The following is an 8815-nucleotide window of genomic DNA, read 5'->3' on the forward strand; positions in this document are numbered from 1 at the left end:
TGGCAGGAACCTGTAGCTCATTTTTCTCCTTTCTGGGAGCCACACAGACACTTCCCGAGGTCCATCCCTATAGCTAAGCTTTTGGGTGGAAGCAAGCTCAGGGAGAACTTATACAAGACACCCAAGTCACCCTCCGGGTCCCTTACTTTCTGCATTTTCTCCATGTTTCCACTAGAGTTGTTGTAATTTCCTCAATGCATCTTTCATTGCTGCATAAATAATTGAGCATATGGTAATTTTGTTATAAAAGACGGAATAACTGGTGGACAGTTTTGTTTCAGTTCATGCAAAATTTCCATTCTTACATGGAAATTTCCAATCTTACAAAAGATTGATTCCATTCAATCATATTTTGGGGAGGTGGGGGTGGGAGCACTAAGCCCAACGATCACCAGCTGCCCTACTTCAAAAAAATTATGCTTCTGAAATCTCTTAATGTCCATTCTGCACATAGAGCAAGCAATTCTGCCCTCCGTGTGCCACTCATGGCAGAAGCCCTTTTTTTCTTACATCAGTCTTCACTCTCATAATGGTGTCTGCAGTGACGTGTAGATTAAAAGGTAATGACAATAACTACAGACATAGACTTGACAGAAAATGTTCTATAAAAATTGCTGGAAGCTTAAAAGGCAGCATAATTATGATTGCATAGGAAAGGATAACTTTTAACTTGCCTGCTTACACTTTTTCAGGCAGCACAGACAATGCTGTGATCATTGATAACCCAGAAATTCCCCTTGCTTGGGCAAATGTGAAATATGTGCCTAGGAATTTAGGTCAGTTTCTGAGAGCACTGAAGGCCAATTCTTTAGCGAGTTTGGATACATTTTTTTTGTCTGAAGCTGCCTTTATCAAATTTAGCATACAATATTAAAAGCTGAGACAATCAAACCCCTTCACCCAAAGGTAAAGATTATTGTTACTCCAAATGGGGTAAAAGTTTCCAAATATGAAGGTACATTTTTTCTTGTTTGTTTGGTATCATTTGATTTTAATTGGGGGCTACAACCAAATCAAAAGTATTCAGAGATTTCTAGCACGGTGCTTGGGAGGGTGTTTGGGTGTGATGCTTGGGGAACCATTGGGTGCTGGGGATTAAACCTGGGCCTTTGGCATGCAAAGCCTGTGTTTTGCCCATTCAACTATCTCTCCAGATAGTACAGTGGGAAGGGCACTCATCTTGCATGCAGTAGACCCAGGTTTGTTCCCCAGAACCCTTTATAGTCACCTGAGCCCACTAGGAGTGATTCCTGAGTAAAGAGTCAGAAGTAAGCCTAGAAAACCACCAGATGTAGCCCCCAAACCAAAACAAATAAACAAAGCATTTAACTATCTCTCAGGCCCCTAGTGTACATATTCATAACTGAGCTTTATACCATGAAAGCCTTTTACTCTGTTATTTGTGCTTAGCACCTTTCCACATGTCTGCTGACAGACATCTCAAAGTTCTCTGACAGAAGGTGCGATAACTCTTCAAGGCCCTTGGACTCTTTTTCCTCCATGCAACATATTTCAAAATAGAAAGCAATGTTTGAGCTAAATCATCAATACATAGTTAACAAGGGGCTAATGCCAAACTACACAAGGAACTGAAACATTGCAAAATAAAGGAAACAACAATCTATCTTTAAAGCAGGCTCAGGGCCTAAATAGACATCATTCATTCCCAAAGAATACACACAAATGGGCAACAAATATGTAAAAAGTTCTCAGGGCTGTTAAACACAATGCAAATCTAAACCACAGTATATTACATTTTCACATGAAGAAGAATATTATTCAGACTTCAAAATGTAGGAAATAAGTTGTGACAATATGGATCAACCTGGAGGCCATAACATAAGTGAAATATGCCAAACTGGTAATAGACAGAGGTGCAAGAGACTAGAGAAGGGGGACAGTAGGGACAGGTTGGTGGAAGGAACAAACTCTCAGCTGGAAAATGAATAATCTCTGAGGCTCGTAGTACATTCGATGACTTCAGTGTATAATTTAAATTTGCTAAGAGAGTGAGACTTTAGTGTTCTTACACCTACATACCAAAGGTAATTGATTGTGTGAGGTGATGGATATATTACCCAATGAACAGAGTGCTTTCACATGCATTGTGAAAATATATACATATCAAATAATTATAATATACACCTCACCATTTTATTTCTCTGTTGTACCTCAATAAAGCTGAAAAAATGAAATAAAGAATAAAGCAGACTCATCACCAAAGAGATATGGATGGATAGCAAATAAGCATTAAAAACTTGTTCAATTTCAGTTTCTTTCCTGACATCCAAAAAATGCTTGAAAGTTATCACCATCTCTAAGAATGGAATTTAAAAAAGCTGAAAATCAGCAACTCTTCTTAGAGTCTTCAGAAATTTGAGGGTCACAGGGCTATCTGTTTCCCCAAATACTGGAGAGAGAAATGAATGCCACAAACCACAGTGTACCAGAAACAGAAATTGTTGGAACCAGGAACTGTCAAGAAAACATAAGCCTAAATCTCAGCTTGTAATTGGAAAAATGACAAAAAATAAGCATAAACTTGAGAGCTAATCCCCCTGGGAGCCCTGTCTTAGGGGAACGTTACACTTTCACGAGTTTTACGTCTAAGATCTCCACCAGGTTCCTCCCAGGAAAATCTGTGTCACTGCTTCTAACTTCCATCATGGGGGAGTGGGAATGACCACACTAAGATATTTGCAGAGTAAAAGTAATTATCCTGAAACTTATATTTGCAGTATTTATCTGAAAATGCTTACCAGAGCCTAACTAACATGGGGCAAGGTGAGACACCCAGCTATACCTTCTCTAGCATTAGTGGCAGTGAAAACAGGGGCGGGGGTGTGTGAAATGTATTTGTGAAGGAAGATCTCAGCCCAGGAGCATAAGATATATATAGGACAAAAATCTAATAATAGAATTATAGAATAAATCCATACCCCCAGACCTTATCACCCATGAACAGACTTCTGTTAATGACAGCTGAGAAAACTATAAATTCAGGCTTTCTTTAAGTAGTTTCTAGGAAAAACCAAAGACCACGGGAAAGACAAAAGCAAGACAATATAATCTATAGGAAACCAATGCTGAGAGTTATAGCAAACAGTAAACACAGTCAACTCTTAGACAATAAAACATAAATTTTCACACTAAGAAAAATATTTATCCTAATTCCTATTGCCCAATGCAGCATGTTCTGGCTTTCAATTAAAACTTGCAGTGCAGGGCAGGCTAAGAGATGATAAAAGAAAAAAAGAAAGAAAAGAAAGTCATTTTGGAGGGGAAAAGCAAGGAACAAGACCAGATGAAGCTACAACATTTGGTTTCACTTGGACATCTTGATTTCATCATACTAAGAATTTATCATAACTATGATTAACTTTATACAAGTGCTAATAGAAAATCTGGACCACATGCAAGAACAAGATGGATAATGTAAGCAGAGAGACAAAAACTCGAATAATGAATCAACTGAATTGCTAAAGATAAAATAAAAAGAACACTGTAACAGATAAAATCAATGCCTCTGATGGGTTTTGCCAGGTGAATGGACACCATCAGGGAAAGAATCAATAAACTGAAAAGCTATACCATTAGAAACTTCCCAACCTGAGATGCTTAGAAAAACTGAGGGGGAAAAATGGAGTAGAATATTCAAAACTGTGGGACAATATTTTTGAAAAATTTTATCATATCTGCTTAATGGGAACACCCAAAAGAGAAGAAAGGGAAAATAGCTAAAGCGGCAATGGTTAAGAATTTTCCAAAATTTGCAGAAGTTACAAATATCACTATTTTGTTACTATTCAAGATATCTTTAAAATTTTCTTCTATATTTAGGCACCGTTATAAGCAAATACTATAGTAATGTTTCAGGTATTCAATGTTCCCGCACCACACCCACCACCAGAGGATCAGTCAGTGTTCTTCCACCGATGTCTCTAGGTACCCACAGGCCAGCTCTCAGGATCTGTTGCCAACAATGTTATTCTGAGAATGGGAGATTCCAACACACCCTTAACAGTACGTCATAAAACGAAAAAGAAAGTCATGATCATAAAGACAGAACACACCCACCACTAATTAACATCTATAAGAAAGGCTACGTGACTAAACCAAACCAAAATATAGAGTAACTGACAGGTGAAACAGGTTTGTGTGATAGTGTCTGGATTGGGGTGTGTCTAAAGTGCTCTTTCAATGAGGCATGAGCATGACTTAATTGATAACAATAAAATCTAAAGCGGTATTGTCCTATGTGATTCACTCTCATAAGAAATACAATCCAATACCCTAAAGTAATCAACAAACAATTTATTCATTTTTTGGGGGGAAGGGTTTGGGGTCATACCCAGGGGTGTGCAGAGCTCACTCTTGGTTGGAGAGTGGGCAAGAAACTTACCGATTGTATAATCTCTTTAGCTCCAAGCAATTTCAGTCTTTAGACATACTTCTAAAAGGACTTTGATAGATTCATATACCAATTAAAATCTTCACCTCTCTTTTTCCTTATTCCCATAACATATCTTGTGCCTCTCATTTTAACCTCCTTCTACACACACACACACACACACACACACACACACACACACACATACACATCCCACTTTATTCTCAAGAATATGCAGAACTTTCACAGGAAATAGCTTAAATATTTAAAAGAATAGAATTGTACAGTCTTCTCTCATACCATATGAGAATTAAACTAGAAATTAACAACAGAAATTTTCCTGGAAGAATTCTCAAGTATTTGGAAATTTAACACTTATTTCTAAATAATCCATGGGTCAGAGAAAATGTTTCAAGTGAATTTAAAAATATGTTAAACTTAATAAAAATTAGAAGTACAATGTATAAAATGCAGGGCTGCAGAAAAATCAGTACTTAGAAGAAAATTCACTATAGTGAATTAAGCATTTAATTTAAGAAAAGAAAGATCTAAAATGAATCATCTCAGCCCTCACCTAAATAAACTAGAAAAACAGACAGGACATGAAATCAACTCAGGTGTCCAACAGCAGATAATAAGCGGATAATTAATTATGAATGAAATATGGTATGAAATATTATGATATGAAATACATGGTATGAATACTGTGGTATGAAATACACAACAAAATACTACAGGCTGCAGGGGGTGTAGGGAGGGGTGGGGGATGAAATAATGCAATTCACCACAACTTGGATGGAACTGAAGGATAACAAGTTGAGTGAATTAAGTGAGAAGAAAAATATCAGATGAACTCATATACTTGTGATAGGCAGAATAAAAGGACAAGGAAAAGCAAGGCATCAAAGGAAGGTAACCTAGATTTCCCTAGAACCTGGACTATAGAGCTAAGGATAGGAAAGGAAAGAGACTGAAGTGGGTAAAGCAAGAAGAGGCAGATGGAGGATATCAGTGACCTGGGGAAGGGATCCTAGACACACTAGTGGCATAGAGTTGTTATGTAACTATATATATAGTTATTATGTAACTATATATAAATATGTATATATTTATATATATATATGTAAATCCTACAACCAACGAACTAGAGCAATAGCACAGCGGGTAGGGCGATTGCCTTGCACGCAGCCAACCCAGGTTTGATTCCTCCGTCCCTCTCGGAGATCCCAGCAAGCTACCATGAGTATCCCACATGGCAGAGACTGGCAAGCTACCCATGGGGTATTCAATATGCCAAAAACAGTAACAAGTCTCACAATGGAGACGTTACTGGTGCCCGCTCAAGCAAATCGATGAACAATAGGATTACAGTGCTACAACCACAGCCAATGAGAGCCATGCCAGGTATGCAAGATCTTTTAATACTCAAAAAATTAATTAATGGGATTTGAAGCTAGCACAGTGGTTAATGCAGATGTCTGCCATGCACTGGACCTGGATTTGTTTCTAGCATCACATAGCACCAAGCATTGCCAGGTGTGGCCTGAAGTTCCCTTGTATTGCTGGAAGTAACCTCAATATCCCTCACACTATTGCTCCTAAGGAACAACACATCTTTAGTCCCTTGTATTGGACCCATGGCTCAGTTGGTCAAGAATTGCAAGTGGGGGGGGGGCCCAAACCTCCTGAGCTCTACTTGAGTACATCCTCTATCAATTTATAAAAGATGCCATACAACTTAATAGAGGGGGTATATATTATGGCCATATTAATAAAAAGTTTTTAAAACTCAACAATTGTTCATAATAAAAGTAGAACTAGAGTTCTTTCTTAATAAAGAACATTCACAAAGATCTATAGCTCATGCCAGGCTTAATTATGAGAAAAGATGCTGATCTCCTAAAATTAGGAACAAAGCAAAGAAGTTTCCTCTCACTATCCCTCTTCAACGTTATGTTGGAGGCCCTAGCTAATGCAGGAATACAAGATAAAGAACTAAAGAGAGACACAGACTTAAGAGAAAGAAACATTACTGTCCTTTTTTATGGAAGACTTCATTGTCTATGCCCAAAATCACAAAAAAATTGACTCAAACAAGCAAATGCAAATAAACAAAAGAAAAAAACTCCTCTAATAATAGGGCTGGAGAAATAGTCAGCAGATAAGGTGACTTCCTTACACATAACCAAACATGGTTTAATCCCTGGCACCACTTAAATTCCCCTAAGCACCTCTAGGAGTGTTCTTTGAGCACAGATCCAGGAATAAGCCCTACCAACACTGGATGTGGTCTTAAAACAAACAAACACACACAAAAAAAAAAACACAGCAATAACAAACCTGCAACTAATAAGCAAGTACAGCAAGGCTTCAGGAGGCATGATGAATATTTAAAGTTCAATTTACTCTATACCCGAAAGGAAATTTCAAAATTAATTATGTATCATTTACATGAGCATCTAAAATACTTAAGCACCAATTAATTAAAATGGACTTAACTTCAGGAGGAAAATGCCTAAACTTGATGAAAGATTATAGAGGATTTCAAAACGTGGCCATATTACAGCTCAAAACTATGATCCATCCTTCTAGATGAGATCAATCTCTGACTAACAACACGAACCCAATTTGAAGAGGAGGTAGAGACCTCCCTCCTGGCTAGGTGCCAACATACACCACCTACACCATATTAACAAGACCATGTCACAGCTCTACTCAACAAATCTCACATTGCTCACAGTTATACTTTCTGTCATTGGGTGAAGCTGAGAAGAAAAAGATTAGAGCAACCCCAAGCCTAGTCCCTCAGATTCTTCTCCAGGGGACCTAACTACAAGACTCACCTCTCAACACAGCAATATTGGGAGACCAATGGGGAAAACACATAGAAACCCACCAAGTTTAATAAGCAAAATCAATACCAACTTGCAAAGCACAAACAATACCAAACAGCTCTTTAAGCACTCAGTAAATGATTTTAATGACACCATGTCAAGGATGTTTTAATGAGCCATCCTGCCCCACCAAAAATGATGACAGTATCCACGTGGTGAGAGCCACCCTCTAAGACTCCTCAACCTGGAGGTAGGACTTTCTTTAGTGACGTAACCTGTAGGTGGTCCTGGGAGGGGGGACATTACCGGCACGCCTTCCGCCCAGAGATGATCCGGAGCCGCGGCACGAGAAGCAGACCCTCCGCGCCTAAAGACTGTGATCCTGAGGTCGGTCTCCTAACCCATTTTGGCACCAGAGCGGATTCTTGCAGCCATGCATTTTGACTGTGAACTGAGCTAAAATATTAGAAACCCAAAACGCAATAGCGGCCGCGCGGACTCAGAGTCTACACTCTCAGCAATGAAGAGAAATTATTAGATGATGCCTATTCAGCAGGCCTGATTGTTGGGGAAAATTTCCAAACAATAATAGTGAATTCTGTATGGAAATATGGAATGTACTCAAAGTATATAGAGAATAAAAGGAATATCATTAGCTACTTAGGTGGGGGGTGAGTGGGAGGGGGGGTGTATCGGGGTTCTTGGTGGTGGAACATGTGCACTGGTGAAGGGATGGGGGTTTAATCAGTATTTGACTGTGACTTAAACCTGAAAGCTTTGTAATTTTTTTCACTGTGATTCAATAAAATATTTCTTACAAAAAAATTTTAAAAATGATGGCAGTCAGCAAAGCAAAGAAACTATGAGAACAAAATGAAAAAACTACATGCAGATATGATGAGCATAGTAGGTAATATACTAAAGTCATTAGCAGCTCTGAGCAGCAGAATTACAGCAGTTGAGGAAAGATTGAGAAGCTCCAAGATGAATCAAGGAAACTTCTAGAACACAACAAAAGGTGGAAAAAGTCAACGTGTGTTGTCAGTTCTTATGCTTCACTGAACACCAAGAGACCAAGGCTGACAAGTCTTAGATTCCTGGATTCTACCATTGTTCCAAGGCATCCTGGGGAGGGGGTTCCAGAAGGAGCCTGACTGGTGTCAGATGGCAGAGACCCCGGCCTAATAAGTACAGAGCAGGACCTTGGGTTCCATTCCAGGCCTCCTGAGCTCTGGGGAAGTCAGGCCCTTGATTTTCTTCTTTTCTATCATCACCTCGTCTTCCATTTTTGCCTTTTGGACATATCATTTTACATTTCAAAAATATCAAGCTGTTTCATTTTCCCACGAGGCCTCTTCCCAAACTGCACTGAGCATGTCCTTCCACCCCTGGTGCATGATGAATTTGAGACACAGGAACTACATTGCTTCCTTATCTCCATATTTGGGAACCATCCTCCAGATCTGATATACCTACTCAGCACATTCAGATTCTTATTTCATCTTCCCTGACCACGACCTTCCCCTTATGCTCTGATCCTATGAAAGCAGGCAGAACCTAAGCAGAACTCAGACTTGCAAAGAGGCAGAGG

At 39.0% G+C, this 8815-nt stretch overlaps 1 non-coding gene across 1 annotated transcript; it reads right to left on the reverse strand.

Annotated features, from left to right (window-relative positions):
* Positions 1–368: 368 nt before the first annotated feature.
* LOC129404041 (U11 spliceosomal RNA) lies at positions 369–503 on the reverse strand. Its single transcript, XR_008629649.1, has one exon. It is a non-coding gene; the product is annotated as a U11 spliceosomal RNA (small nuclear RNA).
* Between the last annotated feature and the right edge of the window lie 8312 nt (positions 504–8815).

The sequence above is a fragment of the Sorex araneus genome, chromosome 3 (genome assembly GCF_027595985.1).
Source record: "Sorex araneus isolate mSorAra2 chromosome 3, mSorAra2.pri, whole genome shotgun sequence".
Taxonomy (NCBI): domain Eukaryota; kingdom Metazoa; phylum Chordata; class Mammalia; order Eulipotyphla; family Soricidae; genus Sorex; species Sorex araneus.